Source organism: Aulonocara stuartgranti (genome assembly GCF_965226115.1).
Source record: "Aulonocara stuartgranti genome assembly, chromosome: 3".
Classification (NCBI taxonomy): domain Eukaryota; kingdom Metazoa; phylum Chordata; class Actinopteri; order Cichliformes; family Cichlidae; genus Aulonocara; species Aulonocara stuartgranti.
In genome coordinates this window covers 47,161,543-47,189,339 of record NC_138941.1, presented here as the reverse complement: position 1 = coordinate 47,189,339, position 27,797 = coordinate 47,161,543, and the positions used below count along the sequence as shown (strand labels likewise).

General features: G+C 39.6%; 2 long non-coding RNA genes across 2 annotated transcripts in view; both read right to left on the bottom strand.

Annotated features, from left to right (window-relative positions):
* The window catches only part of LOC309697815, a 332,892-nt gene that overhangs the window by 41,690 nt on the left and 263,405 nt on the right, over nucleotides 1-27,797 (bottom strand). The window lies entirely within an intron of this gene.
* LOC309702072 lies at nucleotides 6,306-8,370 on the bottom strand. The gene is made up of 2 exons (XR_014275361.1): nucleotides 7,469-8,370; nucleotides 6,306-7,038 (listed from the first exon to the last, which is right to left on the bottom strand). It is a non-coding gene; the product is annotated as an uncharacterized lncRNA (long non-coding RNA).

Genomic DNA, 27,797 nt, shown 5'->3' with positions numbered 1-27,797 from the left:
GGTCGTTTTCAGAGTGAACTACTCTAAGTAGTATTCCAAAAGCTCCATTAACCAAACCATTTTGTATGTCAATGTTTCTGGTGAGCATGACACGAGCTCCTTCTGCAACTTTCAGTGTGTCTGGTAACTCGTTTTTACCTCCTTTCAATGGTCTGTCTTGAAGTGCCATTCTGCCAGTTCTAGGATCTTTTCTATAATCATCTGCATGGATGTCAATGATATGAGTGTGGAGCAGAGCCAGTGTTGCAGAGTTGTGTGCATCCACTTCTTTATTAGTTGCAAAAATGTGCAACGCATCAGTTGGACAAAGGGCTGGTTCAGTTATGGCCTGTGACAACAAATTTCTATCTGCTTCGCAAAGCTCATCCAACTTTCCTTTCACACGAATTCTGTTCAGCATCTCTGCAAAGACAACATCATCTTTCTGACGCATAATCTCAGTCAGAGTGATCATCTGAAAATGCTCCCGCCACAGGTCGATCTCAGACGGGTCGTGCACACAGAGAGGTTTAGACTGTCGCACTGGGGGTAGCTGATAGAAGTCTCCGACAGCAATGACTGACATGCCTCCAAAGGGTCTCCGAGTCCCTTTGATCTGTTTGAGTCTTGCATCTACATATGCAAACAGATGTCTTGACACCATAGACACTTCGTCAATGACGATTATTTCAGCATTCAAAAGTTCTGATCTGACTTCATCCAGCTGATTGCCAAGTCCCTGAATGGGAGGTTTTAAGCTTCTAGGCAGCTTGAGAAGAGAATGCAGTGTTGTTCCAGAAATGTTAAAAGCTGCAGTCCCAGTGAAAGCAGTTAACAGGACAGTGGGTTTTGATATGTCAACGTCGTCTGCATATCTGGGCACTTTGCTCAGTATCTTAGATGCTTCTGAGTAGATGCATTTGATAAGATGTGATTTTCCTGTTCCAGCACCACCATTAATATAAAAGAAAAACTGCTCTGGATTTAGAGCACAGACTCTTTTAATGCACCAGTCTCTAACTGCATAAAATATGCAGGCTTGCTTCTTGTTCAGATTCTGAAACATCTGACGTAACAATGTGGGATCAATAGCAGGGGGTTCCCTGATGGCTCTGACTTCTGTTGAAGCATCAGCCTGACGGCTGTAGTCGGGCACATCTTCCTGTTCATTTTCATTGTCTCGCTCTCTTTCTTGTTCAACAAGTGGCAACCTTACGAGATCTGATTCAGGTGCCAGATTACACCATTCGTCAGTCACACCTCTGTTCTGCTCATATTCCTCAACAGCGCTCTCGATCTCCTCACTGTTTTTCTCATATTTTTCTCTGTTTCTTTTGACAATGTGTTGCACGTACTCAAGACGGTCAGTACCTGGCAGCTGTACACAGCCAGCACCATAGAAAGCCTGATAGGTTGGCAACGATGGTGTTTTCAGTTCGTGGTCTGAACGATGAGGAAGGTACAGTTTAAGCAGTCTTCCGTAATATTGCTCTGGATGTTTTTCTTGTGAGCAGCGGTGAAATCTGATGATAGCAGGCTTATTGTTTTTGCGCCTTTGCACAAACCCCATCTCATTGAGAAGGGGCAAAACATCTTTACCTTTTTTCTGTTGGCCATAGACAATCCTGCAAGTAGCAGCAAAGTCTGCCATGCACATCTCCTCATACTCTGGTGTTTCAGGTCTGGCTTTGTATTTGTCATTCAAAGATGTCATCCAAACATTGGAAGACTCAGGTGTTGTGTTGTCCAGAACTGACAGGGGACGACTCATTTTCACAGGATTATCATCAGTTGGTATGAATATTACAGCACGTGAACATTGCTTCATGTGAAGACCACATGCACGAGCAACACACTCCTGTGCACTGATCTCTCGCTTCTTTGAATATGCCTGCATGACGGCTCTCATTTCATCGCACTCATTTACACTGTCCTTATTGGAGTTTTCAATGACAGTTTTCAGGTACTCAGATAGCCCGCCCTCTTTTTTTGATATATATTTCATTAAATAATTTGCAGCGCCGAAAGCATCTAAAACAAAGCTTATGTCGATATTACTGTTCCAGGCTTCAAGCAGATGTGGATTATAGCCATTTATCCAAGAGTCTTTTGGATCACGCTTTAGTATGATCGTACTCCTCATGTTCATTTTATTCAGGTATCTCTCATATTCTGCATGTGTCAACTTGCATCTTTCCAAGAGCTGCTCTAAACTCATGGAAGCAGTTTCAGGTTCATTCAGCAGCTGGTTCAGTGGTCTGAGCTTGTTCTTTGCCGTTTCTACTTCCAGTGCATCATCCTCACTGGGTCTTGTGATCATTGTCTCATTGCAGGGTGGTTTGGGAAAACCAAAACGGCACCCGGAGCTTAAACTCCTAAAGCACGTCTTTGTGTGGTTCTTACTGTGTTTTTGCACTTCTGTTACTTTTTTGTACAGTTCGGGTTGTTTATGTGGATCAGGCAGCTGAGCTGTGATGTATTTGTTTATAAAATCAACAACAGTTTGCTCATCATCCTCCTCAAACACAGGAGCACCTTCTACCCACAGGAGACAGTGTATGTGTGGGCTTCCTCTGTGCTGAAACTCAACTCTGTAAAAGTAGTCAATGACTTTGCCAAGTGGCTCTGCGGGAGATAAGAGTAAATCTCTGAATAATGCTTCAACTCTCTTGTCAAACATGCGCATTGTTGTGACAGGATTGCTTCTCAGGATGTCACACTTTGCTGACCAGTCGAGTCCTTCAAAATTCACTTGTTCACCTTGCTGCCTTGTTATTGCCTCAATCACTTCAGGCCAGCGCATTTCAGCAGCTGAAAATGTGCAAAAGAACGTGGGAGTTCCCAACTGTCTGATCATGGCAAAAAGATCTCTTGTTGTTTTCTCCCAATAGGCTGGGGTTCCTCTCAGAGGCTGCATGAATCTCACTGCATCTTTATTTCGCACCAGTTTCTCCACCTCATGTTTATCTTGTAACATGCCTGAGGTTATTTTTCTACCATCTCTGGTCAGAGGCTTTGCCTTCCTTAACTGTACTGTCATGCTGGATGTAGCCAAGTGTATTTCAGTCACAAACTGTGCAAAGAACAAATAGTTTGTGTCTTTGGCAAAACGATCATCAATGCAGAAAAGTCTTGATTTGAAATACCCACTGGGGGATACTTTGATCAGCCTTCTTTCATCAAGTGTGTTTTGACCTGTAGGAAACTGCACAGGGAAGGCCATGGCCTCCAGTTTAGGTGTTTTGAAAAAACTTATTGGATTGTTTCTCTCTGCAGGAGCAACAGAGTAGATTCCTTCACTGAAACATAATATCTCCTCAGCCACATCAGGGGGCTGCAAACAGGACTCGAGTGCAAAACCACCATTAGTCAGTCCATCTGCTTGCTCTGAATCATCTCTCATCTGTTCATGCGATTGTTCACCATCACAGGGTAACATGTCAATGTCCTGTTCATTTATATTTTGTGCTTCACTCAGTGCATTTTTCTCACAGCTGTCAATTTCCATTAAATCAGCCTCATCATAATCTTCCTCATTCATGTTTTCATCATCATCATCCTCATCATCTTCATCAGGAAGAGTTGGATCACACAGCTCAGCATCATCTCTGATGCTCACATCCTTATACTGTGGATGAATCTGCTTGAGTTTATGCAGTGCTTGCACAAGTTTAGACCAGCTTACAGTCTGAAACAGCTGATGACCTTTGTAAGACAAGCGTCTCTTCAGTTTCACTCTCATGACCTGAGAATTAATTCTCAATCGAGGTAGTGTTTCAACAGTTTCCTGTACCTCTGATGGGACACAGACCACATTTCCTCTAATTGCTCTTTGTCTGCCTTTGGGAAGAGGAATGATCTTGGCAAATGGTATGCACTTGGCTATGAGATGTCTCTCCAGTATGTTGAGATCAGACAGTTCAGCTGGAATATCAGCAAGATCCAACTTATTGGCAACAGCAAGTGCTGGCATGGATCCATTTTTAAGATGATCGTGGCAGGTGTGACAAATCCACTCTCTCTTTCTCTCATCGGGAACATTGCACTGCTCATTTCTGCAGTTTTCATCACAAACATGAACAAACTTTCCTGTCAAACATGTTGTAACTACATGTGGGTTTTTGACATAATTTGACCTTCTGCAGGGTCGTACTTGGTTTGGAAATGAAGCCTTGAAACATACAGTACATGGGTATGATGGTCCAGCTTTGATTTGTGATTTGAACACAGATATGGCCTCGTTAATCACACTGTTGTCACTCTCTTGGGTTTGTCTGTTCACCCATCTGTATTTCCTTTTTATTTTCATTGCACATCTCATATTGTGCATAATCCTGAAGGCAAGATTACTTTGATACCTGTCTCGCATTAGTTGTTTCATTAGTTGTCTGTGTCTTACTCTGAATGCGTTATCACGTGCATAACGCTGAGTCACTCGAGATCTCTGTCTCTCTCTGAAATCTGGGCTCTCTTGATACCTTTTAGTGATATAGTTTTTTTGTTTTTGTCTAAATTCAGCATTGTCACAGTAGCGTCTTTTAATATATTGTTGTTGTTTCTTTCTGAATTCATCGTTCTCACAGTAGCGTCTTTTAATATATTGTTGTTGTTTCTTTCTGAATTCAGCATTTTCACAGTAACGTCTTTTAATATATTGTTGATGTTTCTGTCTAACTTCAGGATTGTTTTTATATGCCTCGCTTGTAGAAGATTTCTTCTTTTCTTTGTAATCTTTATTTGAAGCGTACTTTTGTCGTTCTTTCCTTTTTTGGTTTTCTTTTCTCTGATTTCTTGGTTTGTCTGATGCCATTAATCTTCTTTTCATTTTGCGCCTTTGCTGTTTATTAACTTTTGTCAGTTTATAGATTTTTTGTATAACTGTATCAGAAAGATCACAGTTAGCACCATTTTTTATTGCAGTCCTTGACTGACAGGAAAAAACATCATTTGATGGAAGGAAATTAAAGTCACTCGATAGTTCTTTGGTAGTTATAAAAGTAAATTCATTTTGAGGAGCTTCGTGTGATGTGAACTGAGTCATACGGACTTCTTGTTGTTTCTCCAGTGGTGTACAAACAGACATTGGAGAGATCTCAGTAAGATCAGTGGTTGTGTTTCTCCTTGGAGAAGAGGAGTTTGCTTCATCAACAGTTGTATCAGAGTGAGTAGGTGCCACAGCAGTGGCAGCTGTTGGTCTGCAGACTGTGTCTGTGATAGTATCACTCAGGTTGACTGTGCTCATACTGTAGAACTGCACAGGCTTCAGTTCATAGTTACAAGAAGGTGATATCTCCATCATTTCATAAGAATCCTGGAGTCTCTTAATCATGTCACTGAGGAGTGTGAATTTCACCATCACAGCCGTACCACGATCACGTGACCATAGTGCTAGAGGAAGACCACTGGCTGTTCTGGAGTGTGGATCAAAGAAACCATATTTGCCCGATGTGGATCTGAACACTGCGATACACAATCCACTCATAATCAGTAAGGCATACTGCACATCTGACAACAGGCAGCTCAGTCCTGCTTCTAAGCTGAGAAAGGTATCTACTGCCTCCTCTGGAGGTTCTTCAAATGTCCCATACCGGGAAGGCTGTGTCATGTCGACATGATACATAGACCTGCGAGCATCAACTTTGTCTGGCAGCTCATCGGTAGCCAAATGAATATTTTTAGGAAATCTTTTCTTGGCCTCTTTGTACATCACATCACCTTTATCCAAGACCAGATTAAGGTCAGCTGTAGTCATGTTATCATTCTCATGAAGGAATGCAAGAAATGTGAGTGAGTTACATGTGCACTGCTTGTTTCTGGAGTCTCCATATTTGGGATGAGCCTGGCTGTGAGATGCACAGATATGTGTAACAGAGGGCTGGTTTTCAAAGTTCACTCTTTCTGCATGAGATGGTCCTGCCACATCACTGTGACGGCCTCTTTTTACAATATCAGCATAACCCACCTGTGGGGCACTTGACACCTCAGGTTGGTCTCTATGGTTTACCTGATGATCATTAAATTCATGCTGCAATCCAATCTTTACAGCATCTGCATAGGATACCTGTTGTACATGTGCAGGAACATGTTGACCTGCCTGTTTGACACCATCAGCATTGGTCTTTGCAGACACAAAGTCTTCTGCAGAGCTCTGAGGAAAATCACACTCAGCTTGTTCACATGTTGGTACTTCATGAAACTCATGGAACTTCTTCCAGCGTTGTTTTGCAGCTTGTGACTTTTTCTGCTTCCTTGGCATTTTTACACAAGTGTTTCTCTTAGTCTTTAGAAAATATGTTTATAAAATAAGAGTGGCACAGAGCAGGAGATGTTTTCTTTGTCTTTATATTTCAGTTTTTATTTCTCAGAAACAGATGTCTTTGTTTGTTTGACAGTTTGTCAGTCGAGAGAATAATATGCACTCTCTTTATTGGCTTGGCACAACTTAGCAGCAAGCGCAAAGTGAAAAACAGCTAGAGAGAAAATTTAGAAGAGAGAACAGACAGAGCAGGAGAAACACGGCTGGGAAATCACAATCAAACCGTGAATTAGAGTTTTCTTTATTTGTTCAGTTTGTTCTCAGGTAGAGGCAATATGCACTCTTTATTGCTTTAATGGCTTGGCATTTTTCAGCAGCAAGCCAAGAGTGAAAAACAGGTAGAGAGAAAATTTAGCAGAGAGAACAGACAGAGCAGGAGAGACACGGCTTTAAATCAAACCGCAGAGTTTTCTTTGTTTGTTCAGTTTGTTCTCAGGTTGAGGCAAAATATGCACTCTTTATTGCTTTATTGGCTTGTGCATTTTTCAGCAGCAAGCCAAAGAGTGAAAAACAGGTAGAGAGAAAATTTAGCAGAGAGAACAGACAGAGCAGGAGAGACACGGCTTTAAATCAAACCGCAATAAGATTCTTGGTTTGGCAAAATTTCTCACAAACCACAGGGTGAAATACAGATGGAAAGAAGGCAGAGACAACAGGTGGAGTAGGACAGAAGATAGAGGGGTTGGGGGGTTGGGATGTGAGATAGAAGACTGGAGATCTGGTCCTTGTTCTTCTTCTGCACACTGTGAACAAAAAACAAGAAAAAAAAATAATTTTAATAAAATTATATCACATGGTAATTGTATGAACTAATTGTGACTACTGAAAAAGGACAAAACAAATATTCAAGCTAAACTGTTGTCGGCTGCCATGTGCAAAAAGTTGCACAATTTGGCACTTTTTAAAAGAATAAATATTTAATTAAATTCAGCAATAATATTTTTAAATACAAATATGATTGAGTGAATTGTTAACTAATCACATGTAATGTGCAAAAATGTACGAAAAAAATATTTTAGCCCAATTGTTAAGCTGAACTTATGTGTATTTATTATAAAAATGTGTTTAAAAGGTCTAGCACAAAGTTTGAACCCATCACTTTAAAGCTTATATTAGTCAGACTCTTTTTTTTAAAATTTTGGTGTACTTCTCTAACAGTATGTGCACACCTACCAGGCAAAGCACAGATGTGAGTCAAGTTCCTGAAAGTGTAAGACAAGAAATAACATGTTAGTTGTCTGTACAGTGTTATCAGACTAACAAAAAAACAAAGCCCACACGACATGATACACTGAACTTATAGTCAGCAGGGTAATTATAGAGTAATATAGCACACCAGCTGATACAGCAGCCATTTTATAATTCAAACTAATTAACTGAAGTATTTATTTAAGTACTTATATAAGGCTACTGTTAGACTGTTACTAGCCTTAGCATCGCTGCTAACGCTAGCATTCCTGCTAGCGTTAGCACTTCAGTTAGTGTTAGCACTGCTGGTAGAACTAGCACTCTTACTGTTAAAACTGAGGCACAATGGCAATAATAAAGCTCATTTGTTACTTTTGTCTCACTGACCGCCAATAAATATCACAGGAATATTCTTTTTGTCAGTTAAAAACTGCTAAGGCTAGTGTTGGCACTATAGCTAGCGTTAGCATTGATGCTAGCATTAGCATCGAAGCTAGCATTAGCACTGCTACTAACAGCAAAAGTCATGAAGTACTCTTACTGTTAAAACTGAGGCACAATGGCAATAATAAATCTCATTTGTTACTTTTGTCTCACTGACCGCCAATAAATATCACAGGAATATCACAAGAATATTCTTTTTGTCAGTTAACAACTGCTAAGGCTAGTGTTAGCACTATAGCTAGCATTAGCATTGAAGCTAGCGTTAGCACTGCTGCTAACAGCAAAAGTCATAAACCTATATAAATGGTAGCAAAGGTTATTCTTTTTTTGCTTTCTTTATTCTTTGAACTCTGTTGAACTTTAAAAAGACTTGATATGTGAGTTTAAATGTCAAACATGTATTTTTACCATCATAAAATTAAAACAATGCTGTACTGAGTGTATTGTACTTACCACAGCAGAGAGCAAAGCGGAATGACGGCAGTTGGTGCAGTGATTAGTTAAAGACTGATGAGGCGTTCAGGTGGTGCTTGGAAATTTGAGCATCAGTTTGAACATCAATAATGAGCATATATATTTCTCTGTCATAGAGAGACAGAGAAAAAAATACACAAGACTCACCAGCATACAAATTGGTACTTTTTCTCTTTATGTCACTCATTCGCTTATACTCAGGAAAGAGGGCAACTGGCATTAAATTAGCAAATAAAAAGTATGTCATCTTGAACTGTTTTATGGATTTTATTTTAAGACTACTTTGAGCGTATTCGTGGGGAGATAAACTATACAGACTAAAAACAGAGACATTAAATGAGATTCGATTATTTAAAATGTGGGAAAATACACTACAGACAGGTAGATGCTGTGAGCTTTAATTATCCAGTCAGAAAAGATTATTTTAAAGTCATCAACTGACTAAAACTGCCGAGGTATGAAAAACCTGTGTGGAGAAGACAAGTCCACCAATACACAATCAACTTGAATTTAACAGGGCAATAATTCAGGGCTCTATTCAGTTAGCCTATATTAACTACTGACATACTGTTAATCTGTGGCAAAAGCCTGTCAAACCTGTCTTATTGTACCTATTGAAAAAGTTAATCTTACTACAACTGCTTAGATGTAACACACATTTTTGATTTAATCTTGGCAGAGTGAGAGACAGAGCTCGTTAAGCAGGCAGGTGTGAGCCTGGTTGCTATAGTGACTGCACCCAAGGGCTCCATACACACGGACACAGACATGCACCTCACTTTTGCTGCTTAAAATGAACAGAAAAGTCAGGCCGAAACAAATCATTCCCAAATGAAAAGTAAAAGTCGTATTGACAAAATTCTTTCACCGTGAGCGACAGCAATGTCTAGTCTACTGAATTCTCAGTTTTCATCCCTGTGGAGTTTATTATATGGACGTGGTGACAGTGGAAAGACACCATGCTCTTCTGATTTTCAAACGAACCTTCTGAGCCATTTTAACATTAGAGTCTATGGAAGAGTTGGAGGGAGGAGGCTGTGCATTGGTGACATTTACGAAAGAACCATAACACCTAGTACAATAGTAAACACATTGGATGAAAGAGGACAGCGATGGCTACGTTTTGAGGGTAAAATCATACCTGTAGAGCAAACGCTGCGGACACAGCAGCAGTTTTAAAAAAGATTTTAAGATAAATTTTTTTGCTCCTCTCACTCTAGCAGTTGAGCTGCCTCACTCTAGCCCCAACATTCCGTCCCATACACACCCATTATAAACTCTGAAACGGGTGAAAAAACATCATGAAACTTAAACTGGAACTGAAGAAAAAGTATAATAGATATTGAAAAGATAAATACAAGTTGAATAGTTGAATGTCTTGTCTTCGTTTTAAAGTTTGAATGGTGGCTCTATGTCAATGTATGTGGAAGTAGTAAGAGTTTAAAAATGAGTAAGTTGAATGAGGATTTGAAGGGTCTCCCCATTGAAATACATTATAAATTTTTGTTGAATAAAGTTGAATAAAATTAAAAATATAAATGTTAAAAATATGAAATTTAGAAGCAGTGTTGTCCAAAAGAATAGGAATCTAACGGTGTTTGAATGGTTTTTCTAAGTTGAACGGTTTTGAAGGAGTTAGATGCCAAAAAACGTACGGAATATATAATAATAATAATAAAGATTCGAATAACAATACTGTGAATGCTTTTCAAGCATTCACACTAATAATAAAGATTCGAATAACAATACTGTGAATGCTTTTCAAGCATTCACACTAATAATGACACAGCAACAAGGAGTGAACGTGAGCATGAGTGGTTGTTTGTTTCTCTATGTTAATGCTGCACTTGACTGGGGAGAGTACGCAGTGGTGTACCCCACCTCTTACCCTATTACTGCTTAGATAGGCGCTACATGAGCTGTGACTCTGAATTCTATTGATAATCCGATGTACCTGTATGTTGAACTTTGCACAGTTGTCCCATTTAGTTATTTTCCTTATGTTCTTCAAATGTTGTTGTCTTGGTTTGGCTTTTCATAACAAAGCGAGCTGAATCAAAGTCTTTCTCGAAGCAAGTTCTTTACTCACGTGCCATGTGGCGATGCCTGCAGGGAGTTATTTAAAATCATGTATCTGAATGTGTCATGATCCTGGGTCCTTTTGACCCAGCGTTTTGTGTTTTCTCTTCGATTTTGGTTCTGTTCTCTAATTGGTGTTTACCCTGTTCCCCCCCGTGTGTTCCTGTTTTATTGTGAAGGTCTGCGTCTTATGTGAGTGTTTTCAGTTTGCCTCCCTGGTCTCGTCATGTTAATCACTCCCAGCTGTGTCTCCCACCTGTGTGTAATCTCCCTGTGTTCTCTGAGTGTATTTAAGTTGTATTTTCTGTCTTGGTAATCGCTGGTTCGTCTGTGTTGTTTCCCCTCGGTCTCCCTGCGTCTCCCCGTATGTATTTCTCCGGACCTCCCTGCATCCTCATTCTGGTTTGTCTTATTAGTTTACCCAGTTTAGGTTTCTGGTTTCATGTTTTGTCGCCACCGCTGTTTGTACTCACACCCCTGTAAATAAACACTCATCTGCACCAGAGCTGCCGCATTTTGGGTCCTATTTCATATTCCACACGGCTTGCCCCGGCAAACCGTGACAGAATGAATGTGGAGGTTTGTGAAAATCTGTCGTAAACTGATTGTACAGGAGACAAATGTACAGACAGCATGACAGTGTTCTGCATGCTTCTTGACAAATATTATAAGCGTAAATTAGACTTAAGGAGATAGTTATAGAGATCCTCCATAGTCAAAGCATACATGCAGAGCATTGTCTGAAAAACAGACGGTATGTCTGAAAGGTTAAATGGAGACAGAATAAGATCATATGGACCATTTAATTTCATTCAGTAAGGTCAGCTTGACAAAGAAAAGTAGCAGTCATCACTTTTCACTGAGAAATTCAAGGAAAGATACGAATTTTGAGTGAGTGTTGCTCACTCAAAAGCAATCAGAAATCAGAAATAAATGGTATTGGAAAGAGTCTCTCCCTGTTGTCACGACAGTGTTGTGTCTCCAGGTATCAAGGACGTTTGCTTGAGAACAGACCGTACCTTCAGAAAGGTACGGTGTATGACACGTCGCTTCTGTAGTCATACAGCTGTATAAAACCCAAGTGGCTCGTGCTTATCTGTACAGTACAGTGGTCGTGACTAAAAACATGCTCCCCTCGGACATTCGTTAATCTGCACTCTCCAAGTTATCAGACAGCGCGAGCGAGTGCAGCTGTAAAAAAAAAAAAAAATCAGCGCACATCGCACCTGTACGCATTACCACACGAACACACGCCTGAAGCAAAGTTGCAAGATTGTCGTTTAATAAGGCAGCCACGACAGAAGCATTCATGCACCTGTGCACATGCAGTCAAACGAACATGTAAATGCTATTCTTGCTGTTAACTTTTGAGTTTTGGATTGCTGAAAGCAGTACCACACACACACACTTTTTACCCCTCGCCACATGCCATATTCCAAGTATGTCCCACAGGTACCTGCAAAGTTTCCATCAGGGGAAAGAATTAGCTTCACACCTGTCAGTGGGCGTTTGTGTCTTTGCATATGTGTGCGCCATGGCTAAGCAGCACTGAGACTACATAAAACTCCCTGATGTCATTTGCCAAGTGGTGGAGGAGCTTAAAATATAAATGAGTGAGCACACACAATTCAATTAAATAAGGAAATCAAATGTTGGCATGTTAGAAAAATGTCAATCACGTCCTCACCCTCTACCTTTTTCTGTCCCCCATATATACGTCCCTCTCTGATTACAGTTTGTTTTGATGTGATCGACATAAAAGAGAGACAGAGCCTGTGTGGTGGGAGCACCTGCAGGCTCTGGGAAACAATCATGTAAAACTGAGATTTTTGTTTGTTTATTTATTTATTTATTTATTTATTTATGTGTTCATTTGAGTGCTGAAAAAATTCTTTCAGCTATGAAAGCCTCCCCGCAGGCGGTTTGTCTTTCTCTCTCGTCTTGTATTTTCCCACAATTCCTCTGCCTCTCTCTTGCAGTCGTCCTTTACTCTTCTTCAGTTTCACCTTTGTTCATCATCGCTATTGTTCATTCTCTTCCTCTTGCTCCATCAGCACTCAGTCTTTTTGTCCGCTCTGCCCTTAGTATTCCTCTTTCTCCCTTCTTCATTCCTTGATTTTTGTCTTTCATTTTATTTCTTTTTTCATAAAGTCCAAAGATACAAAGACCCATGCAGTCTCTTAATCATTGAATCCATGTGTTTTCAGTCCCGTTGCAACCGGTGTGTAAAAACAACAACCCAGCCATCTGCCTTTACAGACATTTATGAGAAAATGCATCATTCTAAAGATCTCACTGATACGAACATGCTGGATGCTGCCAGTGCAGCAAGTCAGTTCATAAAATTCTTCCCTCCTAGATATTCCGCCATCAACTGGAAGTGGCGTTACCACAAAGTGGAAGCGTTTAGGAACCACATAGTCAGTCAGAGCCACAGAGCTCCAAACCTCCTCTGACATTAACGTCAAGACAAGAATTTCATGGTATGGGTTTCCACAGCTGAGCAGGCTGTAGGTGTAATGCATGGGTGGCCTAGTTTGTGATTGTGTTTATGGTCCATATTGTTTATGGTCAATCTAACATAGTTGCACGTGTGTGGTCTTTGTTAAACCTGTGATGCTCCATGACAACAGGTACCCTAATCTGGATAAAATCCAGGGCTGAGAAAATGGCTGGGCATTACTGACTTCATTGTTGTGCTTAAATTGAACTCCCATTGTCCCTGCTGTTAAAGATCCCCTGTAGTTTGAATCTGCCACCCCCACCTTTCAGCGGTATGGAAGGTTCTAAGCGGATGATGAGCAGTGTGTGTTGTTCAGGGTGGACCTTGGGCAAATATTGCTGTCTCGTAAGACCAAAGATCTTTTTGTTTTTTTCTTGTGCCATCAACGTTCTTTAAATGATGTTTGGGAAACTTCAAGTAGGATCCATGTCTTTTACTCAGGAGTCAACTTCCTCTTGTGTCTAGCCCCAAGAAAGATCGACTGAGAGTGCTGATGGCCGCAGAGAACCAATGTAGCCTTGTTAGACTTTCCGGTGGGAGGACTGGTTACTCAATTTGGCTGGAGAGACAAATCTTGCAAGAATCCTGGTGGTTCCAAACTTTTTCCATTTAATGGCTATGAGACCGCTGTGCTGCTGGAAATGCTCAGAGCTCCAGACATAGGTCTGAGCCGTGATCTATGGCACTCCACAATTTAATCACAGCGGTCTACAGAGAGTTGCTTGGATGTCATAGCTTTTTCCTCCCTGCTGTGTAGTGTGGAATAGAGGAGATAGATAGATAGATAGATAGATAGATATATACACACACACACACACACACACACACACACACACACACACACACACACACACACACACACACACACACACACACACACACACACACACGAGTGATACCCTCTAAACTGCATCCAATACATTGAGTTCATCACGTCCAGTAGAGTTCTAGACACATCTCAAGGGTAGTTAAAGCCAAAGCAGAGGGTTTAAAGACTATTCTAAATTTAAACATGCAGTTTAAAAAAGAATCTGAACACATTTTGTCAGTTTGTTGTGAATTTTTGGATTATTGATTGATGCAACGCTGATTTCTTCAGTTTTAAAAAGAAATCTGCATGAAGGGGTCTGAATAGTTTGTGTCTCGTGGAGTTTACGCCTTCTGGATTCTTTTCTTTTACCAGTTTCCTCTTTTTTTTAAATTCTGTCATCATATTATAGCCCATCCCTTTCAATCCTTACTTGTTACCTCATATTTGGACTTCCCTTCTCGCCTTAACTTCCACATCTCCCTCATTTCTTCTATTTTGTTTGCTTCCACTTTCCATTAGTCTTTTCCTCCTTATATTGTGTTTCTTATTCCTGCTGTTTTTTCTCTAAATTATGCTTTTTTTCTTTGCTTTAAGCCATCATTCTGTGTGGATCTCTCCTCACTCTCCTCTATCCGTTCCTTCCCTTTTATTGAAGCGAATTCCTTCCCTACAGCGCACACCCTGGGCTGCATGCTTCTCAACTACCCCTGTCATGTCCTTCTGTCTTTATCCTCCCGCCTTTCTTCTGTCTCTGATCCTTTTTACTCCCTTCATCTTTTTCTTCATGGTCAGTCTAGTCTCTTGTTTGCCTCCTTGTCGTATTTTACCTCCTTCTATACTTACAAGCTTACCTCATTTTTCTCCCTCCCCACTTCCTAGTGTTTCTAATCTGTTTGTTGCTCCTCTCCTCCATTCGCTTCCTGTCTTTTTGTTCCTGCTTTGTTCCTCTCACACTCCCCTGGGTTTTTCACTCCTTGGCTTTGTCTGTCATACAAACTGTGGCTTTACCCATCCTCCTGTCTCGTTTCTTCTCTTAAAACTGTCCTTTCTTTCCACTCTTTATCTGTGCTATCGTCCTTCTTTCATACACACTTAATCTTCTTATCTTCCCTTTCTTATTATTTCTTCTTCTGACTTTTCTTCCTTCACTGCCTCTCCCACTTTTCCTTCCTTCCCCCTTCGTCCCCTTCTACCTTTCATATTTTCCACCTGTTTTGTATTCCCCCCACCTCTTTTCTCTCTGAAACCTTAAGGAACAGTCCTGCAGTGTGACTGTGTCTGATACAGTTCCTACTCTTTCTCTCACACTCACACACACACACACACACACACACACACACACACACACACACACACACACACAGTCTCTGGTTAGTCTTCACTTGAAGGTGATGTGCTTTGGGGATTTGTTTGTTCCACTGCTGTCTGACAGTTTGACACACACACATATACACTTCAACTACCATACATGCTGCTAAGCACAGTTTACTTGCTAAAATACTCTCTCACTTGTCAGTTTATCAACTTCACATCTCCTCACCCCTCTGCTCTGCTGTTTATTTTTCATTCTTTCATCCGCGCACTCATTAAAGTGCGTCTAGCTCAGCGTGCCAAGGATGCCGCTAAGTCTGCAAGGGATAGAGGGTCTTTATTCGCTACTCAGTCATCGGGTGGACAGCTTGAAACACTGTCTCCAGGAACATTAAACTGTAATATTAAAGCTTCATTAAGCCAGCTTAGGTGAGTCCATTAATCACAGATACTTAACCTTTGATGATGTCACTGACACACACACACTCAAACTCATAGATTTAATGGTCATGGCCTCGCTGCACAGTAGAGCGTAATTAGCTTTTTCATTAATTTCCTTGTTGTAGCTGAATGTGCGTAGCAGAAAAACAATAATGAAGGAAACATTGTTTGTGTTTTTTTTTCTTTTTTCTTTCCTGCAGCAGTGTTAAAAAAGAGAAACCAAGAGAAGCTAAACATTACCGACCAAGGACCAAAGAACCGTGTTACATCCTTGATGTATTGCAGATTTCAACCATACCTGATCTTTTGGACAAGAAGACATAGGAGGAAAAAAAAAAACGTGTTGATGATGTTAAATTAGCTACAGCACAAAGACCATTGTGACTTTTGACATTCTGGTGATTAGCAGATGACAGAAAACTCTTTACGTGGTCTTTGTTTTCATGGCATAAATCTCAGCGGGACTGTGGCTGATTTAGGTCATTTGTCTCCACTTTAAACCCCATGTGTTAAAATCGGGCAGGCCATGAAGCTAAGCTGCAGTCACAGCTGGTCAGATGATCTCAGTGCTGACAGCTCAGCTTATACCCTTTTGTACATCCATTCAGCAGATGTTGTACGAAGTGCGCTACTCGAGCTGCTTTCACCCATAGCTGCTCCACATCTGAAACCCATCAATGCCACAACAGTGCAAACTTATTGCAATTATTGTGCAATTAACTTGAGATCTTGTTGTCTTTGAAATGGTTGCTTTGAAGACGGCGCCCTTTCACAGTCAGTTGCTCTTTTCAAAGTGACCTTGAGGGTATCAAGAAACTTCAGTATGATGTCTCTTCACCATTTAAACAGGTCAAGTTGACAGTTGCATGCAACCTGTTTGTGATCTGTTGCTGTCTGCACACTCTCTATAAATTCCTGTTGAGTACTTACAATCAGAGTCCAGGTAGAGCCTTATAAATCTGAAACAGAAATTCCTCCATAAATAGTGACTCATAGTTGCTTCATCACGGCAATTTAACTGCAAAATTACATTGGGGCTTGGTGACTGTGTTGTTATATAGGAGTATAACCAGACTATAACCAGTTGGCAACCAGCTGAGTCTAGTACCCTCTTACAAAGTAATGCGTCATAGACGAATTGCTTCCATGGGCTCACACTGACTACATGTGGACAGTTTGTTTGTGTTATTTGTTTGTGTCAGTTTTTTGCAACCCTTTGCCAACCTGTCTGAGAGTGAGAGTGACTGCAGTTGGTCCAGCTTAGACCGTGATTGTCTAGAGACAGATTGCCTTCCACCAGATGACCTGTGCAATTGTCTGGCGGTCCAAAGCGGTTACTCAGAGGTTGATTGGTGACTAGTTGGACACTGCAACTAATTGCAATCGGTTGCTGAATATCAATGTGATCATTTGTTTTTCTAGTCACAAGGAGGTTGCTACTAGGACTGGGTGATATGACCCAAAATTCATATCTCGATATTCTTTAGCTGGATGGCGATATACGATATATCTCAATATTTTTAAAGCCATAAAGTAAGAACAAAAAGAGAGTTCTTAGACAAAACTTTGTCCCAGATGTCACACAGGCACTTTTATTAACATACAGCGTAGATGTACAAGAAAAAAGATTACTCAGAAATAAATTATCAGCATTTATTAAATAATAATGCTCCATAAATAAAATAAAATAAAACAATGTTGTTTTTGTGCATAACAAAACGCTCACAATTGTGCAGTCGAAATGTAAAATAAAAGACACTGAGCATAATAACAAAGACAGATTTCACAGCTGCTCTTTTCCCAAGTTCTACTGCGTGACTGACAGCCTGGAGTTTGAAAACCTCTTTGTAACCACGTTTCTTAACAGGTACCATTTGTGGTCCTTATACACACAGTACGGTAATATTACGTTGAAGCACAGTACGTATCACTCCACGAGGCTCCTCGGTAGCCGTAATGCTCTGACAATCCATCAAGCGGTGCGGGTTCGTAGCTTACCAAAGTCGTACCAAAACATTTTTGAAAGGTTTCTGAGCGCCGTGTACCACATAAAATCGGTTCGCGGTCAGTAAGCACAACCAATCAATCGAGGAGACTTGTTTATACCCCACAGACGGACAGCATCTGGGCAGAACGTCCTCTCTGTCAAGGGAGGCCATCTGTGGAACAGTCTTCCTCAACCCATTAGAGAATGCTCTACACTCAATTTGTTTAAGGCAAAGGTTAAATAAAAACTGGTTATGGACAAATCAAGTGTGTGATCATGTATGAGTTGTATAGTTTTAATGTTTTATTTGGGAACAGAATGGGCGGAGCGGGGGGGTGGCTTACTGGGCTTAAGCCCGGGTTGTTTTTTGGAGTGTATTTTTTTCATAGTAAGATGCCTGGCTGACAACTGTATAAAACAAAAAACTACACACAATATTCGAAGCACATAGTGCACACTGTGGGATTTTACAACTGTGCGTAAATCCCCCCTAATATTGGTATGATCAGAGCTCAGGCACTAAGCAGCTGAGCGAGTGGGCGGGGCAGCTGCTGCCTAGGAGTGCGCTGTTGGAGAAACGGAGCCAGGCAGACAGAGGAGAACTGAAGTTTGACCAGGTACCAAAGCAAATCATTCGTACTGTAGAAATAATGTAAATATGACGGTGCATCACGAAAGATTGATGTCAAACTGATCACTTGACCAATATTACGTTACTTGTTCTTCAAGTGAATCAACAAATGGCGAAATGAAAAGCTGAACAACAACAATGTTGTTTTTTGTTTAGAGAGTCTTAGCTTACATGTGTGTTTATTTCATATTTTCAGTTGTTTCCCTCCACGGCTAAATAAATCGGTTTCAGTAATGCACTGATATACAAGAATGGACATAAGGGGCTTCTTTCAAAGAAAAAACTCTGGTAGTATTTTATATATTGTGCTTTGTATTTTGTTCAGTATATTTCTATGCAAAACAAGAGGAACTTCAATACACAGCAGTATATTCGCAGTTGAAACCAGATATTTACATACACTTTATGGAAAACACAAGAACATTTTTTTACTGTACAACATCAATTTAGAGTAAACTTGTTTTGTTTTGGATAAATAAATATTAAAATATCTTTTGAATTAGTTAAATGTCAGAATAAAGAGAGACAGAGCTGTCTATTTTTTATCACTTTCATCAAATTTAGGAGTACATGTACACTAAGTTTATTGTTAATTAATAAGAAACTGCAGACGATTCCATTCTGAGCTGAAGAAGCTTCTGATTGGTTAGTAGAGTCCATGTGAGTAAATTGGTGGCACACCTGTGGATGCATATAAGGCAAAACACAGAGTCTGTTTCTGTGACATGGGAACATCAAGAGATGTCAACCAAAACACCAGAAAAAGAATTGTGGAGCTCCATAAGTGTGGCTCAATTTTGAATACAATTTGGTGCCATTTACAATTAAGAAATAGAGACAGTTTCTCTCTTTACTCTTAAAGTTAACAAATATGTTTTTTATATTTATCAATCTAAAAAAAATAAACATTTAGTCTGATTTGATGTTACAATTAAAAAAGTGTTTTTATCTGAAGAGTTTGTAAATATCTGGTTTCAACTGTATATTTGATGATTGTCAGCACAAAGAGGGAGAGAGAGGAACAGAGTGGGAGATGGAGAATGAGGACAGAACAGAGATGAACAAGAGCAGGTGAGACACACATGTTAGTCAAATGGTCGTTTACCAAAAGTATCACCGTATCATAGGTCCTCATGTATCTCGTACCTAGTGTTTCTTTTTAGGTTTGTTATTTTTCAAATTCTATATTTACTAAGTTATGCAGGCTTGTTTGCACAACAAGGCTAAATAATTATATAAACTTTTCTCAATCTAAATAGTGGACTTTGGTAGAATTAAAAAAATCAGTGTAGTGCAGGTCTATGATGATTTTTAGTGCTACTATCATCTAGTTCTGATTCTGGTTCTGTCTTGGTTAAGTCCTCAGTAGTCCTGATTTTGAACTGTTGTAGTCCTGTTTTAATTCCGGATCAGTTCTGGGTCTGGTTGAATTGGGGTTTAGTCCCTGTGTCTTGATGCAGCCCTGATTTTGTTCTGCCTTGCTGCTTAATTAAAAACCTAGTTTAAGGTGTCCTGCAGATGTGATATATATATTTCCCTATATGAAGTCATTCTTTTTTGAACAAAACTCAAAACAGAGCCTATTAATCTTTCAGTCATTTCTACCCCCCCCCCCCAAAAAAAAAAAAAAAAATCCCACATGCATACTACCCTTTAGGGCTAATCCCCGGGTGTTTCAAATGTCTGGCTCCGCCTCTGAGTGATGGAGTTTTTATTATGAATGAGTGATGAATTTTTATGAATTATTATGTCTATTTTTTTATGCTTAATTTCCATCTGTTGTCCAACAGATGGAAATTAGCCCTTGGCTGTAATCTGATATGTTTACATTCATGTAAATTTTTTTTTACATTTATGTTCATTAACATGCACTGTCCTAAATAAAATAAATAAATAATAAACCAGAATTCATACATAAGATACACCAGATTTTTGAGAAAATGAAAGGATTTTAGGCGCCAGCACGTTATAACTCGTTAACGCCGTCCAGCCCCATGCACGGGGCGATCTGCGGTAACTCGTTAACAGAGATTTGCCCCGTTAATGCAGTTATGGTGTTAACATCATAAAAAAAAAGTAAAAAGAGTAATCTCCAAAAGTTTTCGTTTTACCGACCAGCTCCTCTTTGATAGCTGCCATGTCCATCTTGTCGTTGCGAGTTGTGTTCAGTAAGGGAGAGAGGCGAGGCAGAGTAACGTTGCGTAGAGACAAAAGTGCACGAAAGAGAGGCAAACTTGCGGCTCCACAAGTATAATTATAACATAGACTCTATCGATATAAACGATATTGTCACATCTCATATCTCGTATAAATATATATTGATATATTTAAAAACTCGATATATCGCCCAGTCCTAATTGCCACCCTATCTTTACTTTAGAGTGACTGACACACAATAACCTCCTAAATTGAATCTGACAGACATATTTGGTGTCATCATAGTTTTCCATCAATCCATCAGTTCTGTTCCGCTTATCATGGTCACAGTGGGGCTGGAGCCTATTCCAGATACCATAGGACAAGAGGCCTGGACAGGTCGCCAGCCTGTCGCAGGCCTAACACAGAGACAGACAACCATTTGCACTGACATTCACACATATGAGCAATTTAGATTAACCTACTAACTCAGTGTTTCCCAACCACTGTGCCGTGGCACATATGTGCGCTGTGAGAAATGATCAGGTGTGCCATGGAAGATTATCTGGTTCCAACTGATTAGTACTCTAAGCAATCTGCGTAGGTAACTTGTAAAACAATTACATTCTCCTCCACTAGAGGGCAGTACAACTACCTTCTTTAATTAAATTGGTTGTCAACTGCCAGTAAAACAAAAGAAGACGAAGAAATTACATGATAGCCATGCTGTGAGACAAGGCAGCGCTGCCTAATACAGATAAATATTTGAAAATAAATAGTAGTCAATCTGACCTGGGTGCTGGAGAAAATTTGACCCAGATGAAGGACCTAGGATGAGTAGTGGTCAGAAGAAAGCAAAAAGGTTCAAGGGGGGGTTCAAGGTGCTTTATTTGTCACATGCATAGTTGGGTGAATGTGCAGTAGTAGCAGCAAGCAGGTGAATTCTGTACATTAATATGAATAGACATCTGACTATTTTACAGGATAGACAATATAAACATGTTTAAAATTAAAGGAATTTGAAATGTACATTGTTCCTTGGTTTAGTGTCTGGAAGAGTCCTGTCTCAGTCAATTATAGATGATGTGAGATGATGTGAGCGGGCGGGTGTGTGTGTTTAGGGCACGGATATACTGGGGACAAACCAAGCCAATTCCGCTATACCTGGCGGGGGAAAATTATCAATATGCTTTTTGGGACATTTTTTTTTGGGTGGTGTGCCATGGCTCCAAAAGGTTGGGAAACACTGTACTAACAGTATGTCTTTGGATTGTGGGAGGAAGGCAGATTATAATTTTCCTCATGGTTTAATTCAGGTGATGAAAGATTGAAAGACAGCTAATTTGTTCTTGTGTCAAAGATTTCTTTACTAATATTTTCTGGATTAAAAAACAACTACAACAGCAACCTGTGGACCTGCCTTCCAGCAGATCTAAGTGATGTTGATGTTGAATATAAGCAGGCAAGTGTCCCTGCATGGATAGGCTAAAAATAATGTTGTTCAGTTTGAATGCTGGATTAAGGGGTTTAACTTGCTTGCTTTTCTTCCCCCCCCCCCGTTGATTAAGTGTTTCTTGCACAGCAGACATGGCTAAAATTCCCTAAAGTCAAATCCCCATTATATCTGGGTCCCAACCAGACCAAAGCAAATGCTCAGACAGAATCTGGAAGGGCTTAGGAAGATTTCAGCTCTTGCTTTAGATCTTCAATCTGCTACACAGGTTTATGCCCTTTCGTTTGTGAAGCATGAAGACAAAAGGGACATCCTCTTACCACCGTCTGAGTTAGGCTTCTGGCAAGGATTCCAAGCTTCAAATGAAAACATAAAATTCAGTTTCCTTTTAACACTTTTACTTTATTAATTATTCATAGAAGTCCACAGTCTGGAAATATTAATCAACCGCTAGGCATTAGGGATACTTTTGTAGTTTTCCACACATTTTGTACTTCTGAAATTCATAAACAGCGCACACACATTCTCACAAAGAGCAGTATACATACAGTATACCACCAGTAGTAGTAACAGAGTAGTAATAATTGTCCTGTTCTGTTTGTGATGCAGTATGTTATTGAAATAAATTATCTTGGGTAACAAATTGTTTAAATCCTGATTAAATAAGTGTCATTGTTATTAATGTGCTGAATTACTCACTGCTTTTTCCGAACCATTACATCCTGATGATTCCTTCTTCATTTGTGTGTTTGTGTGTCTCTGTACATGTGTGTGTCTAAGTCAAGTCAAATATTACTGATTTGGTGTGATTTCAAGGTTTAATAAATTAAGCAATTCTTTGCACTGTTTAGATAATTGTAGAAAGCATTAGATTTAATTGATTACTATTTAGGGATGGGAATTGATCGGAATTTAGTGATTCAGATTCCATTATCAATATCACTTACCAATTATATTCCTTATTGATTCTTCAATGGGTTCTCATTGGCTCTGCTTTGACAGTCACCAACATTACTAGCCAGCAAATCAAAGATATGACATTCATGCAAATTGACTGCATGCTGTGTGCTCAAAGACATACCAGGTCTTTTTTTTGACAACCTCAATCAGGATTTTTTTCTTAACTATTTTTATTCATCTTTAGGCATGAAAAGATGAATGGTAAAAAATCCTGATTGAGGTTGTCATAATTCTTGCATGACAGGGTTAAATAATAATAATTACAATGAAACATGTCATACATCTATAGTACCATTAAAAAACCAGTGGGAGGCAAGGTATGGAGTGACACATCAGTGTCCAATGTAGTGGTTTATGTGCAAGTATACCATCAACATTGACAAAAATACAAGAAAACAGCCTTTGAATAGCTGTCCACTGAAGTGACCACAATGCGTGAAAGGGTTAAAGTAATCCATAAGGTAATACGTTCGTACTTCTCTGTAAAATATCCTAAAATGCACTGTCTCATTACCAGTTAACAATATAAACCTAATGGCTACAGCCCCACACACAAACACGAGCCCTATTCTAATGAAGAAACACATATGCAATCCTAGTATTTAAGTATGAACACAAAGCAGAGATGAACTGATTGTCACAGTGATTCTACTTTAGAAACATGAAGAGGTAGAAATGGAGGCTTCAAGGCTGACTGCTTACCAGTTTGTTAGATGTTGAAGTTCAGGGTTTGGCTGCTGGGCTGGGGTTAGCACTCACTCAGTTAACATCACCCTTGGTTCTTGGTTAGAACTCGAAGTTGTGTAAGCAGCGTAATGTCGCTGTTTCTGTCCTGGATGCAGGGCTCTCATTCTTTTGTGCAATTAAAAGCATGCTATGGATCGTTTTCCTCCTATTTTCCTACTATTGAAATCATTGATTGTAGTGAAAGTGCCAGGGGAACCGATAAGCATGATCAATAGGCAGGCAGACTAACAATTCCAATAAACTGATGGGAACCGGTTCTCAATTCTTATCCCTACTTGCATTAGGGTGTTCTTATCACAGACAAACATTGCCAGTGGTGTCTTGATACTCTGGTAGTGGCCATTTTTGGATACCAACAGACAACAAGGTCAGCTTTCGAAGGTTGGAGGAGTTGTGGGAGGGTAAATAATAAATTTGTCGAATTAAAATGTGACCCCAAAGTGTCCTTTACAAGCATTCATATGTGACAAGATGGAAGTGAGGAGTCCTTCTGGCCATTGCCATAAACCCAGTGTGTCACTCTTAAAACCCTCTGAATATTCAGATATTGAATATTGATGCCCTTTAAAGAAGAACAAGCTGTTCTCATTCCTTTCACTGAGGAATGCTCAGGCGGACACTTGGGCTGATTTGATCTAACCTTCAGAGGCTGTTTCAAGTGAATGAACCAACAGCCATTGTTGACCTGTAGTACATATGGTATTGCCTTAAGGCTCCAGCTAACCACTCGTAACTAAGTAGAAATGTGAAAGTGAGAAGGTAACATCAGCGGTAAGTGTTGTTCTGTGCATAGACAAGTTTTCCCTGCATGAAATTTGAGTTTAACTGAAGGTTTTTAAGTTTGCAATGAATGGCACTTAAAAATCCTTAGGAGAAACCAAAGCATATGAATACCAGAATAATGCTGAAGAGAAGCAAACTGTGGGGATTTTTTAAGTCTGAAGGATGCACCAAGTAAAATCTACTAAAATCCAACCAAGAAAAAATAGCACTGGATTCCTCAGATATTCCTCCATCCTCTGATTTGTGTATCTAAAGCTTTGCTCCTCGAACACCAAAACAGTAGAGACATACATGCTATATCACAGTCAAGTGGTCTGCTACTGTTTAGAAAATGTTCAAATCAGGCTGGATTAAAATGAAGTATGCACAAAGTTGTGGAGCCTGTAACAACATAGTAATCCTAAATCAAATATTTAACATTGTCTTTTCTTGTGTACCATTTCTGTCTTATGGATGTTATTGGTGTAATAAGTGGAAAGAATGGTAGCAATATAAAGACCAGAACACAAAGACAAAGTAAATGCTTTCCATTGTGAATCAAAGTGTTGTGAAATACGATCTTTTGGAATTGCAAAGACACAAGGACAATCACAGAAAGAGAAAGAAAACAACAGATGGTGAGAGAAAGGGGAATGCTTGCGAGAGACTGCCAAGGGCAATAAATCAAAGAAATCGAAAATAAATAACAGAAAATGAGGAGGGAATTAGGACAGATGAAACTAAACATCACTCAAGGTCTTCTCAAAGTAACATCTCTTAACAGCAAGTGAATCTGCCCCAGCAAACTGAGACCTCAATACCAGCAGATGAATTTCATCAAAGCAAAAAATAAGAAAAAAATTGGTTGTTGATAAATGCAAACAGTAAATAAATATGTAGCTCAGATTGTCAGCTTCAGGTTGTGCCCTGTACTTAACTTCATACCTCTGTATGCATTATATACAGTAATACTTAAAATGTACAGTATATATCCGAAATACTTTATTAAAACATTCTTCAAATGCTGTGGCAGCTGATTGCTTCGCAGATTTAGATATTTCCTTGACATGATCTATGTACAGTGGCCAAGATCAGCATGAGTTCCCAGGTTACTCAATGACAAATTAAGCAGATAAAAGATCTGGAATTGATTCCAAGGACTGAACGCACATATGGGATCTTTTTTATGTACTCGCAGCACCAGATCCAGAAGTATGCAAGTAAAGGAGGTCATAAATAAGATGTAAACATAAATAGATAAATAAATAATCAGAGAAAGTAAAAACTTCATTAATAATCAGTAGTCTGGTTCATTCTTTAAAGTAATGAATAGGGCTGAAAGACTTCAGGAGGGAAATAAAGTGGATGGTGACAGAACCAAGTTGAGAACACTCTCAGCGGGTATCTCGTTGTCCAAGTCTAAAATATAGGAATGCCTTCATGGACGTAAGTACAAAGAGTTTACAACATGCACACCATGGCTACAGTCAAGAACAAGAAGTCCATATTAGACTATGCCAAAACAAGCCTGCACAGCGTAAAAAAAATCCAAGATGAATAAAACCAAGACTAACTTGTATCTGAATGATGGGATTGTGATGACAGAAATAGCGGGGTGATGTACAGGGTTACAGTCTCTTCTCAGCTTCAGCCAGTGTAACAAAACAGGGTGTAAATGGATAACAATGCCAACACATTGAAAAAGTAACCCAAGAGTTTCTCAAGGCAAAGAAATGGGATGTTCTTCAGTGGCCAAGTCAGACAACTGACCTCAAACCGACAGAGCACACTGTTCACTGAAGGCAGAGAGAACCACAAACAAGCAGCAAATGACGGTGGCTGCAATAAAGCCCTGGCAGAGCATCCCAAGGGAGGAAAGACTGAATTTAGTGATGTCCATGGTTTATAGTCCAAAGGGAGTCATTTTCTGCAAAGGATTTTTAACAAACCATTCAAATCCTCATAATCCTTATATTAAACATGTCCAATTACTTTTAAAGCACTTAAAATGGGGAACTATAAAGTGGCTAAAATGTCTGAACAGTTAATGCAGTGATTTTATTAAAAACCTTGAATTAACGCTGAAAGTCACATTTTGATTGTTTGATTTAAATCCACTGTGGCGATGTACAGGGACAAACTATTTAAGAACAAAGGTCATTGTTCAAAAATGTGTGGACCTAATGGTGCATTGCATAATGTTGATATGGCAAACCTGTTAACAGCCATAATCTGTTTACACAGCAAACAGATACAGATACTGCATTAAAAGCACGTATGCCCACCTGTCACAAGTTAGGTAACCATTCCTGTTAGAAACATGTACTCTTTAAAGAACAGGTCTATTAAAAAATGATTTCTCCTTTGCAGTTTGAACTAGTGTGCCATGTGAGCTACTCTGTTAGAAAACATTTATATTTTTTTATTTTTCCCTCTAGTTTTCTTACTGAAAAAACAAAACAAAAAACAGTGTCTCAGTGAACATTTGCCAGTTGGTTGCTGAAGGCTATAACCAGTTTGAACTTGGCAATCTCAGGTGAGTTCATGAGTGTAGTAAGAGTATTATGATGCATTACACTGAATTATGGCCCAAAGAATGGATGTATAAAGATTTTAGGAACCATTTACCTGCGTAAACACAGCCTTTTTATTTAATTGCATACATCTAATAAAGTGCATTAATATGACTATTTGCCTACCATTCACATTCACTCTTCTCATAAGCTTGATTTAATGGAGGACTGGGTATGTTTGAGGTTAAATAAATGAACATGCAGGCGCCGCATTTAAGAAATGTATGCAGAGCCACTTGCAGAACTTGAGGTTTAGTAATGAAGAAGAATCTGCATCTTCACATTAACTATCTGTTGAAAATCAGAGGCATTGTGTCTCGGTCTGAGAGCGCAGCTTGAATTTCTGTAGGCGGTGGCATCAACTCATCATGGGAATCAACATAACTCCACTGACAGTCCCTCTGTTGCTGATTCAGCAGCAGCAGCAATTTAAAAATCCCACATTGTCTTTACTCATCCTGTTTTTTCTCTTTCTCTGTCACTGACTTTTTTCTTTTATAGCACCTCTCATTGGTTGCTTTCCATTTCTCTTTCTAACCAGGTTCTTCCTTTCTCTATACACTTATTATCTGTACCTTTTCCCCCACGATAGAGCCCTTAGTGGTCTTCTCTTGCCTTTCCTCTGCCCTCTTCTTTTTTCTAAATCCTAACCTAGTGCCTTCGAAGGAATAAGAGACCAGGTGTTGAAAGCCGGCCGGCTGAATCACTCTTTTCATTGCCGTCACTCTGGGATTGTGTGGTTTAGCTCACCCACAGGCACAGACAGCTCAGGAGGAAGAGAATGAGGAGGCGAAGGGGAGGCGATAAGAAACTGATCTACTCTTTGTCAGTTTCTTGTTTACACTCGTGTGTCTTTTCCCAGAAACTTTTGTTCTGGTCCTGCCAGGTTCAATCTTTTTATCCTAGTTCTGCTTATGTCTTGCTATATTATGCCAGTTACATGTGGATTTAAAGGAGCTACACAGATAACAGCTTAATTTAAACATATGAGGATCCTTCGGT